This window comes from Ranitomeya variabilis, chromosome 2, assembly GCF_051348905.1.
Source record: "Ranitomeya variabilis isolate aRanVar5 chromosome 2, aRanVar5.hap1, whole genome shotgun sequence".
In the NCBI taxonomy this organism is placed as follows: domain Eukaryota; kingdom Metazoa; phylum Chordata; class Amphibia; order Anura; family Dendrobatidae; genus Ranitomeya; species Ranitomeya variabilis.
In genome coordinates this window covers 755446071-755466393 of record NC_135233.1, presented here as the reverse complement: position 1 = coordinate 755466393, position 20323 = coordinate 755446071, and the positions used below count along the sequence as shown (strand labels likewise).

General features: G+C 46.0%; 1 protein-coding gene across 1 annotated transcript in view; it reads right to left on the bottom strand.

The window, feature by feature from the left end:
- FBXL4 (F-box and leucine rich repeat protein 4) overlaps positions 1–18554 on the bottom strand; it is an 85803-nt gene extending 67249 nt beyond the window's left edge. The window contains exon 1 of the mRNA XM_077289677.1: positions 18532–18554. The gene's annotated coding sequence lies outside the window, so the exon portion shown is untranslated. The remainder of the gene's footprint in view (positions 1–18531) is intronic.
- Positions 18555–20323: the final 1769 nt, after the last annotated feature.

Sequence of the window (20323 nt, the reverse complement as noted above, 5' to 3'; positions counted from 1 at the left end):
AGAACGTGAGGACTTTGTGTGAGGCCTAAGGCAGCAAGGGACTACAACAACACAGCGCTAGAAGGAAGGCTTCCAACTCCACCTGGTTAGGGGCATTCCTGAGATGCTTCCAAGCCGGCCGGACCACCACCAGCACCTGTGATCCGGTACCCTGTGGCTGCATGAATTATACAGGAAAGAGGTAAAGAGACTGCAACCCTGTGTCCTCCGTTTATTTCTGGCACTACACCATCCTTGCCAAATACACCAGGAATCCTGGGGACCCAGCTTCACCTGTGGGAAGCCATACCATCCCTGCTGCCATAACATCACCCCAGTGGACCCCTTTAAGCAGCGTCGGTCACCCCTGACCGAATACCAGTGGCGTCACAAATTTTTATTATTTCACACAACCCTTTAAAGACCTTTCCTTTAACATGGGCACCCAGGGCCACAGACCGGGTCACCGCCGCCGTGACACATCCCTTTAAGTACCGGACCCGGTCCCGAGTACCCCACGGCCCACATATACATCACATCAATAATACTGATGGTTTGGGTCATCATATTTCTTCTACAGCTATACATTTTATTTTTGTGCATCATAGACAAGTGACATCCTTACAGATATATGGCTAGGAATAAGCCAACAAGCCTGGACGTGGTGGAGACATGAGAAGACGTCTCCTAACCAGGGAGGCTTTTTGGATCTTTAACTTGAGCACTCGTTTTTCTCAAGGCTTAAATCTAAGAAACAAAATTGTGCATCATTATTATTAATTATTATTGTGGCACCCCAGGGTCCTGGTCGTCACAGTGGCATTGCTTTCCTCTCAGGGAGAGTGATGCTACGTTCAGAGGCAAGAAAGGATAACTCTAACCAGGTACCACAAACATGCAACACATTCACACTCCAGGCCACCAGGGGGAGCTTTTGATCCTATTTACTAGGTGACTCCCCATATATATAACTGGCAGTCTGTAGGGAGAGTTATTTCCAGAGATCCGTCTGAGGAGGGCAGACGGTTTACGGAGCTGTGCATGCCCCCAGAGCTGCAGCTCCCAGAAAGAGACATTTTGAAAGCAGAATTGATTGCAGCGAGCGTGCAGGAGGGGAAGCACAGGAGAGGATACCAGAAGGGGACCAGCCCCGAGCAGGCTGCCTCCTTCTGAGGCCTAGAAACATCAGTAGCCGGAATACCGATGTTGTGAGGACCTCCACGCCTTACATCAGAGACTGGCAGGACAGACAGCTAATTGCACGTTACCTGTCCGCACCCACACCCAGGAGGCATGGTGACACCCCACAGAGCCGGGTCATCTAAGAGATCCTGTAAACAGGCTCAAGTCGCCAGTCATATGGGTTTTGTCCTATCCTAACCGGGGGACAGAGAGAGAGAGATAACATCTGTGAGGACCTTATGTGAAGCTTAGCAGTAAGGGACTACACCACTACAGCGCAAAGGAAGGCTTCTATTCTCCACCTGGATAAGGGGACTCTGGACTTGCCTCCGAACTGGCCGGATCCTACTTGCCCTGTGATCTGGTGCCCTGGACTGTGGCTGCTGAAACCAACAGTAAACAAGGTAAAGAGACTGCAATCCTGTGCCCTAGTTCTTCCCTGCACCTCTCGCCATACCATCATCTACACAAACGGGAGCCCTGGGGATGTACTTCACCTGTGGGAAGGTATACCATCTAGCTGCCATAACATAACCCCAGCAGACCCCTTAAAGCGTGTCGGTCACCCTGACCGAATACCACAGTTGGGGTCACGAACATAAACTTTATCCCTTTAAAGACCTTTCTCCCCTTTTACATGGGCGCCCAAGGGCCATGGACCGGGTTGCCACTGTGACATCCCCCTGTGAAGTACCGGACCCAGTACTGAGTACCCCACGGCCCTGGCCGTTGCGACTCATCTTGGCGTCACAAACAGGATGGACCGACCCTGAAAATCGGGTCATGTGCGCCTAAAAGACTGCCTAACTGCTTTGTGCTGAGAGACTGTGTACTGTGAAAAGACCGCCAAAATTGCCACCATTACAGCGTCACGAGGAGCGCCGGAGAAGAAGGGCGTGCCATCGTGGGCGATCACAGCAAAGCACATCGGTCCCACATCAGCACTGTGATGTGAGGGAGGAGAAAGAACGGATAATCAAGATTGCGGAGGGAAGTGAGCGGACCCCGGAGCATGGGATGGAGCAAGAGGACTCTCCCAGCCGGGACCTGCAAGAACTGCAACCGTCACCGAGGATGAGCCCAGACCTCCTGCTGAGAGAGATGGAGGAGCTGGCCCGACGACCCCTGCGGACCCAGATGACAGCGGTGACCGCATGGAAGGAGTCCCTGATCAAAAAGATGACGACTGTACTGCGACAAAACTTACCACCAGCCCTCACAAACCCGGCAAAGCCAGAAAGTAAGACACCACCAGAAAGCGAGATGCTGCAAACGGAGATGACAGCGCCGCAGTACAAGGCCCTGCAACCCTCAGACCAGGCACCGCAACAAGTGATCCTGACCCCAGCAGAGGAGCAGACTGGCACCGGAGGGACTGCATCTGAAGCAGGTATGAGGAACGACCCTGCCCTGGTGACTGACCCCGCTCCAGCGACTGCTCCTGCCCCAGCAACTGACTCCGCTCCAGTGACTGACCTTGTCACCGCTACCGACGAGTCACTGGTAGGTCTGCTCCTAGCACCATCAGACCTCCGACCTGATTGGGGCCATTACAACGTTCCCTGGGACCATGACTCTGATATGGAGAGACAGCAATGCATGGCCCAGCAAGCATAAGGGAAAGTAAATGAGAAAAGTGATATGACTGTAAAAAGTTAAAAGTTTACCCTTTGCTACAAGTTCCTAAAATGACTGTTGCTGTTCAGAAGTTTATTAAACCTGACCAGGTTTACTCTTAAAGGGGTCCCTCGTTTAAAGGGATCCTAGGTTTTACACAAATTGCCTTTTAGACTAAAGAACTGTGAATCATGAACTGTGCATGATCAAAAACTTTCCATTTTAAATAGTTTGCACCTTCTTAAAGGTGCTTCCTACTGGTTTTACAAAGAAGTTTTAAAAAGACTGCTTCTAACATTGTTGTGAGAACTGCATTGTTTTCCAGAGACCTGAAGAAAAACCCATTTAGCGCAGCAGGATTCCAGGTCTGGATACACGCCTTGTAGACTTGTATGTTGCAAGATAGAAAGTTAATTTATTACAGAGTTAATATAGTAAATGAAAATAAAATTAAGCCTTGAATTTAGATAGATAGTTATGAAGATAACTCATGATGATGCACTTTTGAATAAAATTGAGAAGATATAGCGAACCCATGGGGGTTAGTCGAAAGTTTTGCACTTGAAGAAGAGTAAAGAAAAAATGCTTGATTTTCACTTTGAAGCTTTAAGATAGTATACCCGTAGCGGGTAATTGTTTCTCATAGTTAATTGTTATATTGTTTTCTATTCTTATCAAAATGAGCCCACAATGTAAATATGTTTTGCAACGTTCAAGTGTCCTTACCTCCCATAAAGGGAAGCACCAGTTTGCATTAACTTGTTCACTTTTTTATAGCATTTTAAAAAATTGTATGTCTTTTTGCATTAACATGTATTGTTCTTCTTTTCCCAGTCCGGGAGTACTGGATTTAACGGGGGGGGGGGGGGGGGGGGAGTGTGGCGCCCCAGGGTCCTGGTCATCACAGTGGCATTGCTTTCCTCTCGGGGAGAGTGATGCTACGTTCAGAGGCAAGAAAGGATAACTCTAACCAGGTACCACAAACATGCAACACATTCACACTCCAGGCCACCAGGGGGAGCTTTTGATCCTATTTACTAGGTGACTCCGCATATATATATAATTGGTAGTCTGTAGAGAGAGTTAGTTCCAGACATCCGTCTGAGGAGGACAGAGGGTTTACGGAGCTGTGCATGCCCCAGAGCTGCAGCTCCCAGAAAGAGACATTTTGAAAGCAGAATTGATTGCAGCGAGCATGCAGGAGAGCAAGCACAGGAGAGGATACCAGAAGGGGACCAGCCCCGAGCAGGCTGCCTCCTTCTGAGGCTTAAAAACACCGGTAGCAGGAACACCGAGGTTGTGAGGACCTCCACGCCTTACATCAGAGACCAGCAGGACAGCTAATTGCACTTTACCTGTCCGCACCCACACCCAGGAGGCGCGGTGACACCCTAAAGAGCCGGGTCATCTAAGAGATCCTATAAACAGGCTCAAGTCACCAGTCATACGGGTTTTGTCCTATCCTAACTGGGGGACAGAGAGAGAGAGATAACATCTGTGAGGACCTTATGTGAAGCTTAGCAGTAAGGGACTACACCACTACAGCGCAAAGGAAGGCTTCTATTCTCCACCTGGATAAGGGGACTCTGGACTTGCCTCCGGACCCTACTTGCCCTGTGATCTGGTGCCCTGGACTGTGGCTGCTGAAACCAACAGTAAACAAGGTATAGAGACTGCAATCCTGTGTCCTCGTTCTTCCCTGCACCTCTCATCATACCATCATCTACACAAACGGGAGCCCTGGGGATGTATTTCACCTGTGGGAAGGTATACCATCTAGCTGCCATAACATCACCCCAGCGGACCCCTTAAAGCAGCGTCGGTCACCCTGTCCGAATACCACAGGTGACGTTACGAACATAAACTTTATCCCTTTAAAGACCTTTCCCCCCTTTTACATGGGCGCCCAAGGGCCATGGACCGGGTCGCCATCGTGACATCCCCCTGTGAAGTACCGGACCTGGTACCAAGTACCCCACGGCCCTGGCCGGGGCGACTCATCATTATTATTATTTATTTATATAGCACTATTAATTCCATGGTGCTGGCTGTACATGAGAAAGGGGTTACATACAAAGTTATAGATATCGTTTATAGTAAACAAATTTACAATGACAGACTGGTACACAGGGGAGAGGACCCTGTCCTTGTGGACTTTCGTTCTAAGGGATAATGGAGAAGAGACAGAAGGTCGGGGGTGTAGTAGCTCTGGTGATGGTGAGGCGGCAGCTCGGGTGGTGGTGAGGCGGCAGAATGGTTATTGCAGGCTGTAGGCTTTCCTGAAGAGATGGATTTTCAGGTTCCGTCTGAAGGATCCGAGGGTGGTGGATAATCGGACGTGTTGAGGCGTGGTGTTGTGATCCGCTTTTTGGCTCCCCTGGTGGTGTGTCATGATCTCAATGGCAAGAGATCATAGCATCAGCATATATAGGAACTAGCTCTTGGAAGATGGAAACTGAGCTGACCATGAACTAAACCTAACGCACAACTAGCAGTGGCCGGGTAGCATGCCTACGTTGATTCTAGATGCCCAGCACCAGCCGGAGGACTAAATAAAGCTAGCAGAGGAAAATATTAGTCCTAGCTCACCTCTAGAGAAATACCCCGAAAGGAGACAGAGGCCCCCCACATGTATTGGCGGTGAATCAAGATGAAATAACAAACGTAGTATGAAAATAGGTTTAGCAAATTTGAGGTCCACTTACTACATAGCAGAAGACAGAAAGGACACTTTCATGGTCAGCTAAAAACCCTATCAAAACACCATCCAGAAATTACTTTAAAACTCTGGCATTAACTCATAACACCAGAGTGGCAATTCCTGTTCACAAGAGCTTTCCAGACACAGTAACGAAACTACAGCTGTGAACTGGAACAAAAATGCAAAAACAAACATGGACAAGAGTCCAACTTATCTAGTAGTTGTCTAGGAGCAGGAACAAGCACAGAGAGGCTTCTGATAACATTGTTGACCGGCAAGCAACTAACAGAGCAGCAAGGTTATATAGCGACTCCCACATCTTGATGGGAACAGGTGAACAGAGAAGATGAAGACACCAGTTCAATTCCACCAGTAGCCACCGGGGGAGCCCAGAATCCAAATTCACAACAGTACCCCCCCCTCAAGGAGGGGGCACCGAACCCTCACCAGAACCACCAGGGCGATCAGGATGGGCCCTATGAAAGGCACGAACCAGATCAGAGGCATGAACATCAGATGCATTCACCCAAGAATTATCCTCCTGGCCGTATCCCTTCCACTTGACCAGATACTGGAGTCTCCGTCTGGAAACACGAGAGTCCAAGATTTTCTCCACAACGTACTCCAACTCACCCTCAACCAACACCGGAGCAGGAGGCTCAACGGAAGGCACAACCGGTACCTCATACCTGCGCAATAATGACCGATGAAAAACGTTATGAATAGAAAAGGATGCAGGGAGGTCCAAACGGAAGGAAACAGGGTTAAGAATCTCCAATATCTTATACGGGCCGATGAACCGAGGCTTAAACTTAGGAGAAGAGACCCTCATAGGGACAAAACGAGAAGACAACCACACCAAGTCCCCAACACGAAGACGAGGACCAACACGACGACGGCGGTTAGCAAAAAGCTGAGTCTTCTCCTGGGACAACCTCAAATTGTCCACCACCTGCCCCCAGATCTGATGCAATCTCTCCACCACAGCATCCACTCCAGGACAATCCGAAGATTCCACCTGACCAGAGGAAAATCGAGGATGAAACCCCGAATTACAGAAAAACGGGGACACCAAAGTGGCAGAGCTGGCCCGATTATTGAGAGCGAACTCCGCCAATGGCAAAAAAGCAACCCAATCATCCTGGTCAGCAGACACAAAACACCTCAGATATGTCTCCAGGGTCTGATTAATCCGCTCAGTCTGGCCATTCGTCTGAGGATGGAAAGCGGACGAAAAAGATAAATCTATGCCCATCCTAGCACAGAATGCCCGCCAAAATCTAGACACGAATTGGGTCCCTCTGTCAGAAACGATATTCTCAGGAATACCATGCAAACGAACAACATTTTGAAAAAACAGAGGAACCAACTCGGAAGAAGAAGGCAACTTGGGCAGAGGAACCAAATGGACCATCTTAGAGAAACGGTCACACACCACCCAGATGACAGACATCTTCTGAGAAACAGGCAGATCTGAAATAAAATCCATCGAGATGTGCGTCCAAGGCCTCTTAGGAATAGGCAAGGGCAACAACAATCCACTAGCCCGAGAACAACAAGGCTTGGCCCGAGCACAAACGTCACAAGACTGCACAAAGCCTCGCACATCTCGTGACAGGGAAGGCCACCAGAAGGACCTTGCCACCAAATCCCTGGTACCAAAAATGCCAGGATGACCTGCCAACGCAGAAGAATGAACCTCAGAGATGACTCTACTGGTCCAATCATCAGGAACAAACAGTTTATCAGGTGGGCAACGATCAGGTCTATCCGCCTGAAACTCCTGCAAGGCCCGCCGCAGGTCTGGAGAAACGGCTGACAATACCACTCCATCCTTAAGGATACCTGTGGGCTCAGAGTTACCAGGCGAGTCAGGCTCAAAACTCCTAGAAAGGGCATCCGCCTTAACATTCTTAGAACCAGGTAGGTATGACACCACAAAATTAAACCGAGAGAAAAATAATGACCAGCGCGCCTGTCTAGGATTCAGGCGCCTGGCGGTCTCAAGATAAACCAAATTTTTGTGGTCAGTCAATACCACCACCTGATGTCTGGCCCCCTCAAGCCAATGGCGCCACTCCTCAAAAGCCCACTTCATGGCCAAAAGCTCCCGATTCCCAACATCATAATTCCGCTCAGCGGGCGAAAATTTACGGGAAAAGAAGGCACAAGGCCTCATCACGGAGCAGTCAGAACTTTTCTGCGACAACACTGCCCCAGCTCCGATCTCAGAAGCGTCGACCTCAACCTGAAAAGGTAGAGCAACATCAGGCTGACGCAACACAGGGGCAGAGGAAAAACGGCGCTTAAGCTCCCGAAAGGCCTCCACAGCATCAGGGGACCAATCAGCAACATCAGCACCCTTCTTAGTCAAATCGGTCAATGGCTTAGCAATATCCGAAAAACCAGCAATAAATCGACGATAAAAGTTAGCAAAGCCCAAAAATTTCTGAAGACTCTTAAGAGAAGAGGGCTGCATCCAATCACAAATAGCTTGAACCTTGACAGGATCCATTTCAATGGAAGAGGGGGAAAAAATATATCCCAAAAAGGAAATCCTCTGTACCCCAAAAACACACTTAGAACCCTTCACACACAAAGAATTAGACCGCAAAACCTGAAAAACCCTCCTGACTTGCTGGACATGAGAGTCCCAGTCATCCGAAAAAATCAGAATATCATCCAGATACACAATCATAAATTTATCCAAATAATCGCGAAAAATATCATGCATAAAGGACTGGAAAACTGACGGAGCATTTGAAAGACCAAAAGGCATCACTAAATACTCAAAGTGGCCCTCGGGCGTATTAAATGCGGTTTTCCACTCATCCCCCTGCCTGATTCGCACCAAATTATACGCCCCACGAAGGTCAATCTTAGAGAACCACTTGGCCCCCTTTATGCGAGCAAACAAATCAGTCAGCAACGGCAATGGGTATTGATATTTAACAGTGATTTTATTCAAAAGCCGATAATCAATACATGGTCTCAAAGAGCCGTCTTTTTTTGACACAAAGAAAAAACCGGCTCCTAAGGGAGATGACGATGGACGAATATGTCCCTTTTCCAAGGACTCCTTTATATATTCACGCATAGCAGCATGTTCAGGCACAGACAGATTAAATAAACGACCCTTTGGGTATTTACTACCCGGGATTAAATCTATGGCACAATCGCACTCTCGGTGCGGAGGTAACGAACCAAGCTTGGATTCTTCAAAGACGTCACGATAGTCAGACAGGAACTCAGGAATTTCAGAGGGAATAGATGATGAAATGGAAACCACAGGTACATCCCCATGAGCCCCCTTACATCCCCAGCTCAACACAGACATAGCTTTCCAGTCGAGGACTGGGTTGTGAGATTGCAGCCAAGGCAATCCTAGCACCAAATCATCATGTAGATTATACAGCACCAGAAAGCGAATAATCTCCTGGTGATCCGGATTAATACGCATAGTTACTTGTGTCCAGTATTGTGGTTTATTATTAGCCAATGGGGTGGAGTCAATCCCCTTCAGAGGAATAGGAGTCTCCAAAGGCTCTAAATCATACCCACAGCGTTTGGCAAAGGACCAATCCATAAGACTCAAAGCGGCGCCAGAGTCGACATAGGCGTCCGTGGTAATAGATGACAAAGAGCAAATCAGGGTCACAGATAGAATAAACTTAGACGGTAAGGTGCAAATGGAAACAGATTTACCAAGCTTTTTAGTGCGCTTAGAGCATGCTGATATAACATGAGTAGAATCACCACAATAGAAACACAACCCATTTTTCCGTCTAAAATTCTGCCGCTCGCTTCGGGACAGAATTCTATCACACTGCATACTCTCTGGCGATCTCTCAGTGGACACCGCCAGATGGTGCACTGGTTTGCGCTCCCGCAAACGCCTATCGATCTGAATAGCCATTGTCATGGACTCATTCAGACCCGCAGGCACAGGGAACCCCACCATAACATCCTTAATGGCATCAGAGAGACCCTCTCTGAAAGTCGCCGCCAGGGCGCACTCATTCCACTGAGTAAGCACAGACCATTTACGGAATCTTTGGCAGTAAATTTCCGCTTCATCTTGCCCCTGAGATAGGGACATCAAAGTTTTTTCTGCCTGAAGCTCCAAATGAGGTTCGTCATAAAGCAACCCCAAGGCCAGAAAAAACGCATCCACATTGAGCAACGCAGGATCCCCTGGTGTCAATGAAAAAGCCCAGTCTTGAGGGTCGCCCCGGAGCAAGGAAATCACAATCCTGACCTGCTGTGCAGGATCTCCGGCAGAGCGAGATTTCAGGGACAAAAATAATTTGCAATTATTTCGAAAATTCTGAAACCCAGATCTATTCCCCGAGAAAAATTCCGGCAAAGGAATTCTCGGCTCAGATACAGGTGCATGACAAACAAAATCTTGCAAATTTTGTACCTTCGTGGCGAGATTATTCAAACCTGCAGTTACACTCTGAAGATCCATTGCAAACAGGTGAACACAGAGCCATTCAAAGGAGAAAAAAAAAAAAAAAAAAAAATTTCAGCAGACTACTTATTTCTCTCCTTTCTCAGCCAAGGATTTTAACCCTTTAGTGGGCCGGTCAAACTGTCATGATCTCAATGGCAAGAGATCATAGCATCAGCATATATAGGAACTAGCTCTTGGAAGATGGAAACTGAGCTGACCATGAACTAAACCTAACGCACAACTAGCAGTGGCCGGGTAGCATGCCTACGTTGATTCTAGATGCCCAGCACCAGCCGGAGGACTAAATAAAGCTAGCAGAGGAAAATATTAGTCCTAGCTCACCTCTAGAGAAATACCCCGAAAGGAGACAGAGGCCCCCCACATGTATTGGCGGTGAATCAAGATGAAATAACAAACGTAGTATGAAAATAGGTTTAGCAAATTTGAGGTCCACTTACTACATAGCAGAAGACAGAAAGGACACTTTCATGGTCAGCTAAAAACCCTATCAAAACACCATCCAGAAATTACTTTAAAACTCTGGCATTAACTCATAACACCAGAGTGGCAATTCCTGTTCACAAGAGCTTTCCAGACACAGTAACGAAACTACAGCTGTGAACTGGAACAAAAATGCAAAAACAAACATGGACAAGAGTCCAACTTATCTAGTAGTTGTCTAGGAGCAGGAACAAGCACAGAGAGGCTTCTGATAACATTGTTGACCGGCAAGCAACTAACAGAGCAGCAAGGTTATATAGCGACTCCCACATCTTGATGGGAACAGGTGAACAGAGAAGATGAAGACACCAGTTCAATTCCACCAGTAGCCACCGGGGGAGCCCAGAATCCAAATTCACAACAGTGGTGACTGGTGGTACTGGAGACTTGTGTGTGCTTTTCTGCCTCAGCTCACCTGCTTCCATCAGTTTTGGGAGTTCCCTATTTTGCCTTGCTCTCCAGTCACTTCCTTGCCGGTCATCATTGTAACCTGAGTCTTTCAGTTGCATGTTCCTGCTACTAGTCTGCTGATCAGCTAAGTGGACTCTTGTCCTTATTGTTTTGTTTTTCTTGTCCAGTTTACAGTTTTGTCATTTCCTGTTACTGGAAGCTCTTGTGGACTGAAATTGCTACTCCTGTGTCATGAGTTGACACAGGAGTCTTAAAGTAATTTCAGGATGGGTTTTTGAAAGGGTTTTTCAGCTGACCGTGAAGTCCTCTTTTGTATCCTTCCTCTATCTAGTAAGTGGACCTCGCTTTGCTAAATCTACCTTCATACTGTGTATGTCTTTTCCTCTGAACTCACCGTTAATATACGTGGGGGCTACTATCATCTTTGGGGAATTTCTCTAGAGGTAAGCCAGGTCTGTTCCTTCCTCTTCCAGGCGTAGTTAGTTCTCCGGCTGGCGCATGGCATCTAGGCAGCCGTAGGAATGCTTCCTGGCTACTGTTAGTTGTGTGGTAGATTTAGGTCACGGTCAGCTTGAGTTTCCATCACCCGAGAGCTAGTCTGTTATTTTTGTGTTTCTGATGTTCCCATGCCATTGGGGAATCATGACAGTATGACCGGCCACTGTTAAAGTAATTGGCAGAAGAAAGGAGAGTAAAAGAAGTCTGTAGATTTTTTTTTTTTTTTTTTTTCCTCTCATGTTTGCTACTTAGTTGGCTCAGTTGTATTTCTGCTCTATTTACAGCCTTGCCTTTCTCTCCTTCTAATCCTTGAATGGCTCTGATCTCTCCGGTTTAAGAATGGACCCTCAGAGTTTGGCTGCAGGTTTAAATAATCTTGCTACGAAGGTTCAGAATTTACAAGATTATGTTATACGTACTCCTATTTCTGAACCTAAGATTCCTACACCAGAGGTATTTTCCGGAGATAGATCTCGGTTTCTGAATTTCAAATGTAATTGTAAATTATTCCTTTCTCTCAGACCTCACTCCTCTGGAGATCCTGTTCAGCAGGTTAAGATTGTGATTTCTTTGCTGCGAGGTGACCCTCAAAATTGGGCATTTTCATTGACACCAGGGGATCCTGCGTTGCTCAATGTGGATGCGTTTTTTCTGGCTTTAGGGTTGCTGTATGAGGAACCTAATTTGGAGATTCAGGCTGAAAAAGCTTTAATAGCCCTGTCTCAGGGGCAAGATGAAGCTGAGATATACTGCCAAAAATTTCGTAAATGGTCTGTGCTTACTCAGTGGAATGAGTGTGCCCTAGCGGCAAATTTCAGAGAGGGCCTTTCTGATGCCGTTAAGGATGTCATGGTGGGGTTTCCTACGCCCACAGGTCTGAATGAGTCCATGACAATGGCGATTCAGATTGATCGGCGTTTGCGGGAGCGCAAACCCGTGCACCATTTGGCGGTATCTTCTGAAGGGACGCCAGAGAAAATGCAATGTGACAGAATTCTGTCAAGAAGCGAGCGGCAGAATTATAGGCGCAAAAATGGCTTGTGCTTCTACTGTGGTGATTCCGCGCATGTTATATCAGCATGCTCCAAACGTACTAGGAAGGTTGACAAGTCTGTTTCTATTGGCACTTTACAGTCTAAATTTCTTCTGTCTGTAACTCTGATTTGTTCATTATCAGTTATTGCCGTGGATGCCTATGTGGACTCTGGCGCCGCTCTGAGTCTCATGGATTGGTCCTTCGCCAGGCGCTGTGGGTTTGATTTGGAGCCTCTGGAAGTTCCTATACCTCTGAAGGGTATTGATTCTACACCTCTGGCTTGTAATAGACCACAGTTCTGGACGCAAGTGACTATGCGTATGACTCCAGACCATCAGGAGATGATTCGCTTCCTCGTGTTGTATAATTTACATGATGTTTTAGTGCTTGGATTACCATGGTTACAATCTCATAACCCAGTACTGGACTGGAAAACTATGTCTGTGTTAAGCTGGGGATGTCGGGGGGCTCATGGGGACATACCTTTGGTTCCTATCTCGTCATCTATTCCCTCTGAGATTCCTGCATTTTTGTCGGATTTTGGGGATATTTTTGAAGAGCCTAAAATTGGTTCTCTCCCTCCCCACAGAGAGTGTGATTGCGCCATAGATCTGATTCCAGGCAGTACATTTCCAAAGGGTCGTTTGTTTAACCTATCTGTACCTGAGCATGCTGCCATGCGAGAATATGTTAAGGAGTCCCTGGAAAAGGGACATATTCGTCCTTCTTCATCACCTTTAGGAGCTGGGTTTTTCTTTGTCTCTAAAAAGGATGGCTCGCTGAGGCCTTGTATTGATTATCGACTCCTGAATAAAATTACTGTCAAATATCAGTATCCGTTGCCGCTGCTTACTGATTTGTTTGCTCGCATAAGGGGGGCTAAGTGGTTCTCCAAGATTGATCTCCGTGGGGCGTATAATTTGGTGCGAATTAAGCAAGGGGATGAGTGGAAAACCGCATTTAATACGCCTGAGGGCCACTTTGAGTATTTAGTAATGCCTTTCGGCCTTTCTAATGCGCCTTCAGTTTTTCAGTCCTTTATGCATGATATTTTCCGTGAATATCTGGATAAATTTATGATTGTGTATTTGGACGATATTTTGATTTTTTCTGAGGACTGGGAGTCTCATGTTCAGCAGGTCAGGAGGGTTTTTCAGGTCTTGCGTGAGAATTCTCTGTGTGTAAAGGGTTCTAAGTGTGTTTTTGGGGTTCAAAAGATTTCCTTTTTGGGGTACATTTTTTCCCCTTCTTCTGTTGAGATGGACCCTGTCAAGGTTCGGGCTATTTGTGACTGGACGCAGCCTACTTCTCTAAAGGGTCTTCAGAAGTTCTTGGGCTTTGCTAATTTTTATCGTCGATTTATAACTGGTTTTTCTGGTGTTGCTAAGCCTCTTACGGATTTGACTAAGAAGGGTGCTGATGTTGCCAATTGGTCCTCTGCCGCTGTGGAGGCCTTTCGGGAACTTAAGCGCCGCTTTTCGTCTGCCCCTGTGTTGCGCCAGCCCGATGTCTCTCTCCCCTTTCAGGTTGAGGTCGATGCTTCCGAGATCGGAGCGGGGGCGGTTTTGTCGCAGAAAAGTTCCGATTGCTCAGTGATGAGACCTTGTGCGTTCTTTTCTCGAAAATTTTCTGCCGCCGAAAGAAATTATGATGTCGGTAATCGGGAGCTTTTGGCCATGAAGTGGGCATTTGAGGAGTGGCGTCATTGGCTTGAGGGTGCTAGACATCAGGTGGTGGTTTTGACTGATCACAAGAATCTGATTTATCTTGAGTCTGCCAGGCGCCTGAATCCTAGACAGGCGCGCTGGTCGTTGTTTTTCTCTCGGTTTAATTTTGTGGTCTCATATCTACCAGGTTCTAAGAATGTGAAGGCGGATGCCCTTTCTAGGAGTTTTGAGCCTGATTCCCCTGGTGATTCGGAACCTACAGGTATCCTTAAGGATGGGGTGATATTATCCGCTATTTCCCCAGATCTGCGACGTGCTTTGCAAGAGTTTCAGGCGGATAGACCTGATCGCTGTCCACCTGGTAGACTGTTTGTTCCGGATGATTGGACCAGTAGAGTCATCTCGGAGGTTCATTCTTCTACGCTGGCGGGTCATCCTGGAATTTTTGGTACCAGGGATTTGGTGGCTAGATCCTTCTGGTGGCCATCTCTGTCTCGTGATGTGCGTGTTTTTGTGCAGTCTTGTGATGTGTGTGCTCGGGCCAAGCCTTGTTGTTCTAGGGCTAGCGGGTTGTTGTTGCCCTTGCCTATTCCGAAGAGGCCTTGGACGCACATCTCGATGGACTTTATTTCTGATCTTCCTGTCTCTCAGAGGATGTCTGTTATCTGGGTGGTGTGTGACCGTTTTTCTAAGATGGTTCATTTGGTGCCATTGCCGAAGTTGCCTTCCTCGTCTGAGTTGGTTCCTTTGTTTTTTCAAAATGTGGTTCGCTTGCATGGTATTCCTGAAAATATCATTTCTGATAGGGGTACCCAGTTCGTTTCTAGATTTTGGCGGGCATTCTGTGCCAGGTTGGGCATTGATTTGTCTTTTTCGTCTGCCTTCCATCCTCAGACTAATGGCCAGACGGAGCGAACTAATCAAACTTTGGAGACGTATTTGAGGTGTTTTGTGTCTGCGGATCAGGATGATTGGGTTGCCTTTTTGCCGTTGGCGGAGTTTGCTCTTAATAATCGGGCCAGTTCTGCCACTTTGGTTTCCCCTTTCTTTTGCAATTCGGGGTTTCATCCCCGTTTTTCTTCTGGTCAGGTGGAGCCTTCGGATTGTCCTGGAGTAGATGCTGTGGTGGATCGGTTGTATCGGATTTGGGAACAAGTGGTGGACAATTTGAATTTGTCCCAGGAGAGGACTCAGCGGTTTGCTAACCGCCAGCGTCGGGTTGGTCCTCGCCTTCGTGTTGGGGACTTGGTGTGGTTGTCTTCCCGTTTTGTCCCAATGAGGGTTTCTTCTCCTAAATTCAAGCCTCGGTTCATCGGTCCCTATAGGATTTTGGAGATTATTAACCCTGTTTCCTTTCGTTTGGACCTTCCGGCATCTTACGCTATCCATAATGTGTTCCATCGGTCGTTGTTGCGGAGATACGAGGTGCCGGTGGTTCCTTCTGCTGGGCCTCCTGCTCCTGTGCTGGTTGAGGGTGAATTGGAGTACGTTATAGAGAAGATCTTGGACTCTCGTATTTCCAGGCGGAGACTCCAGTACCTGGTTAAATGGAAGGGCTATGGTCAGGAAGATAATTCTTGGGTAACTGCCTCTGATGTTCATGCCTCGAATTTGGTTCGTGCCTTTCATAGGGCTCATCCGGGTCGCCCTGGCGGTTCTTGTGAGGGTTCGGTGCCCCCTCCTTAAGGGGGGGGTACTGTTGTGATCCGCTTTTTGGCTCCCCTGGTGGTGACTGGTGGTACTGGAGACTTGTGTGTGCTTTTCTGCCTCAGCTCACCTGCTTCCATCAGTTTTGGGAGTTCCCTATTTTGCCTTGCTCTCCAGTCACTTCCTTGCCGGTCATCATTGTAACCTGAGTCTTTCAGTTGCATGTTCCTGCTACTAGTCTGCTGATCAGCTAAGTGGACTCTTGTCCTTATTGTTTTGTTTTTCTTGTCCAGTTTACAGTTTTGTCATTTCCTGTTACTGGAAGCTCTTGTGGACTGAAATTGCCACTCCTGTGTCATGAGTTGACACAGGAGTCTTAAAGTAATTTCAGGATGGGTTTTTGAAAGGGTTTTTCAGCTGACCGTGAAGTCCTCTTTTGTATCCTTCCTCTATCTAGTAAGTGGACCTCGCTTTGCTAAATCTACCTTCATACTGTGTATGTCTTTTCCTCTGAACTCACCGTTAATATACGTGGGGGCTACTATCATCTTTGGGGAATTTCTCTAGAGGTAAGCCAGGTCTGTTCCTTCCTCTTCCAGGCGTAGTTAGTTCTCCGGCTGGCGCATGGCATCTAGGCAGCCGTAGGAATGCTTCCTGGCTACTGTTAGTTGTGTGGTAGATTTAGGTCACGGTCAGCTTGAGTTTCCATCACCCGAGAGCTAGTCTGTTATTTTTGTGTTTCTGATGTTCCCATGCCATTGGGGAATCATGACAGCGTGGAATTCCAGAGGATGGGTGATATTCGGGAGAAATCTTGGAAGTGGTTGTGTGAGGAACAAATAAGTGTAGAGAGTAGGAGGTCTTGGCAGGATCGAAGATTACGTGAGGGAAGATAGTGGGAGGATAGTTCAGAGATATAGGGAGGGGACAGGTTGTGGATGGCTTTGTAGGTCAGTGTTAGTAGTTTGAACTGGATTTGTTGGGGAATTGGGAGCCAGTGGAGGGATTTTCAGAGGAGAGAAATGGGAGTAGTGAGGAGAGAGGTGGCTTAGGCGGGCAGCAGAGTTGAGGACAGACTGGAGTGGTGCAAGAGAGTTAGCGGTGAGGCCATAGAGGAGGGTGTTGCAGTAATCAAGGCTGATGAGGCAAAGATGATAAGGGCATGCTCAAGAGTTTTAGGCTATGTGCACACGTTCAGGAATTCTTGCAGAAAATTCCTGAGGAAAACCTGAAATTTTCTGCAAGAAATCTGCTGTTTTTGACGCGTTTTTGATGCGTTTTTTTCTGGACATTTCCCAATGCATTTTAAGTGGGAAATCCGCAAAAAAACCGCAAAATTAATGAACATGCTGCATTTTTTACCGCGATGCGTTTTTACCACGGAAAAAAACGCATCATGTGTACAAAAAGTGCAGAATTCATTAAAAATGATAGGATGCATAATATAAGCAGATTATTTGCGGTTTTATAGCATTTTTATAGGGAAAAAACACGAAAAAACCGCGAATAATCTGCAACGTGTGAACACAGCCTTAGTAGATTGAGGGCTGAGGAAGGAACGGAGGCATATTTGAAGGCAGAGGAGAAGGTACCAGAAGATAGCAATAGGTTGAAGAGATGGATTAGGGCTATATATTTGTGTATTTCCTTTTATGTCAATATTCATATTGAATGTTGTTATTTTTTTGTTTCTCCTGACTACATTTTCTCTTGTTTTTAAAAAAATTTAAGAAAATTGCATTTTTGTACATTATATACTCTGCAACACCTGTTTTTGATGCGTTAATTATCTGCCTGTGTATTTAAGGTGGATGTTGTGCTCATTGTGAACAAGCTTTAACAAAGAACAGTTGCACACATTCGATGCGCATTGCTTTCCACTTCTGTCTTCTGCATACTTTTTAATGTCATCATGGAATAAAATTTAAAGAATTTTTACCAGGAGCTGGAAATAATTTTTCCTCTTTTTCATTGATAAAAAGTGTCACCCAAGTGCTGTCTACTTTTCACTGAGAAGAAAAAAGTGACCAGCGCAGATTGCAATGTGAAAATAGTGGTGCCTGACAGCAAGTAGGCGTCTCTGGCACAGGTCTGGGTGTAGATATGACCATTCACCCACACCTTTTACGTTACTGCGATACGGGAAGACAATTTATCATAAAATGCTATTGAGAGGTGAGGGACATGAGGACGGAGAAGCTAGAGGCAGACACAGACATTACTGCAGGTTCGCTGAAAAAGACAGTTACCCTTCAAAGGGAACATGTCAGGTCGGATACTGTTATTAACCTGCAGATATAGGGTTACTCTGCAGGTTAAATAAGCTTTATTCCTACCGGGAGATGTTGGCTTTCAGTTATGCAGGTGTACCAGCACGGCTGTAGCCACCGCTCACAGTATTGTGAGTGCCAACTTTAAGCATTCTCCGACAGTTCGACATTTGGCTCGGCACTGATGCATTTCTGAGCTGGCTATCAGTCAAAGTACCAGAGCGTGCTTACAGCCGCTGCTCACTTTGCCATCAGCAGTCACTGTAGCCATGCCAGCATGTCTGCATGACTGAAAGTTGACGTCTCCCAGGAGGAATAAAGCTCATTTTCTCTACAGTACAGCAGCCGGCCACCTTTAAAAGGCTATTAACTTCCAGATTAATCTTATATTTGCAGGTTAAAAGCATGATCCGACCCAACAGTTTGAGTTTCATGCTGCTTTCGGATAACCATACTTTTTCACCAATTCCAAAGCTTGGCCACCTGTATATATCTTATTATCAGATGACATTTGTCTACTCTGCTCCCATCAAGTTGTCTTTGAATTTAGAACAGAAAGCTTTTACCTAACCATGATCTTTCAGCCCTTGGAGTTTCCATCACAGCATCTGAAAAAGAACCAAAACCAAATTACAGAAAAACAGAGCAGTTTTGATGGAGTCTTGATAATGATCGTATTCATTGCAAACTCAGCCAACAAAAGATGTCCAACCAACTCAGACAGTTGATCAGAGACAAAATTCTGAAGATATTGTTCATGTAACTGATTAACACATTCTGTTTGTCTATTGGTCTCTGGGTGGTATATGCAATTTAATGAATAGACTGTTATCAATGTTATTGCAAAATATCCTGCAGAATTTGGAAATGAACTGAACACCCTAGGTCAGAAACAATATATTCGGAAATACCTTGTAGATCAGAGGTCTCAAACTGCATTCCTCGAGGGCCGCAAACAGGTCATGTTTTCAGGATTTCCTTGTATTGCACAGGTGATAATTTAATCACCTGCACAGAATGATTCCAGCACCTTGTGCAATGCTAAGAAAATCTTGAAAACACGCATGGTTTGAGGCCCCTGATGTACATGTTCAATATGTTTCATAAATACCTTACTTAAGGTTTGGAAGTTAGGCAATTTGGACAAAGTGACACTGTTTACAAATTTATGAACTACCGAAATAACAGTTTTCGCATCAGAGGTTGACTAATCAGTGATTAAGTCCATATAGAGGTGGGTCCAAGGAATTTTAGAAATTGGTAAGAATTGGAACAGTCCAGCAGGACAGATTTGAGGCATTTAGGCATGGGCACAGATTCCAAGGCCGAGCACATTTACCATACAGCCCTGAACTATAATTGGCCACCAAAAATGCCTTGTTGCAAGTCGAAGAGTATTATTAATCCCAGGGTGATACGCAAGAATAATTATGGATTTCCTGTAAAACTCAGACTGAATTGCTGAGGAATAACATGTTTTGGGTAGGACTATATTTTAAGTGATCCATAGATTTTTTTCAGTGCAAGATAAATTATGGACATGACTATAACCTTAGTAAGACTGGGAACATCTCAGTCTGAGACGTACCGTCATTTTTATGTTCCATGATTACAATTATTTAATGTTTAGCAACTTTTAGGAAATTTCAACATTCTTAAAAGACTCAATTGATTGCCAACAATTCACAATTTTAGAAATTTTTTTCAGCAGATAAAAATTACAATACCAGTAGGAACATGGATGAAGCTGAGTGAAAGACTGTGTACCTTGTAATCAAACCATTCTAACTCAAACCTCAGAGGCATCTACTTCGACTACATAAGGACACTCTTGTCAGACTGAATCAATACAGAGTCAGATGAGAAGTGTTCCATAAATTCAGTGAAAAAAAATTCCATTCTTGCAAGGTATTTTTGGTGGCCAATTATAGTTTGGTAATGACATTTGACATGATTCAATGGTTTGCCAATCTTAAATTTTTGTAATTGAATTTATAATAGTAGTTCACAAACCCAATACTCTGCAAAGCCTTTAGAGATTTATGTTGCAACTAATCCTTAATAGCAGGGACCTTTGAAGAGTCCATTCGGAATCTCCAGGGGACAAGATTCAGTCATTCCCTCTGTAACTGAGCGTGCGTCCTTCGGCTTTTGTATGAGATATGGTGTTCGTTGGGAACTGTTAATGTGTGATTGGTGTGGATGTGGTGCAGAAGTGAAGTTTTTCCAAGATTTGGTGGTGGGACTATGAAAGATTCGCGAGGTGGAGGTGTAGGTGTAGGTGGCGTCTCAAGGGGACCTGAAAATGTTGCCAGTACGGGGCCCTGAAATTCCTGGTAGCAGCCCTGGTAACACCAA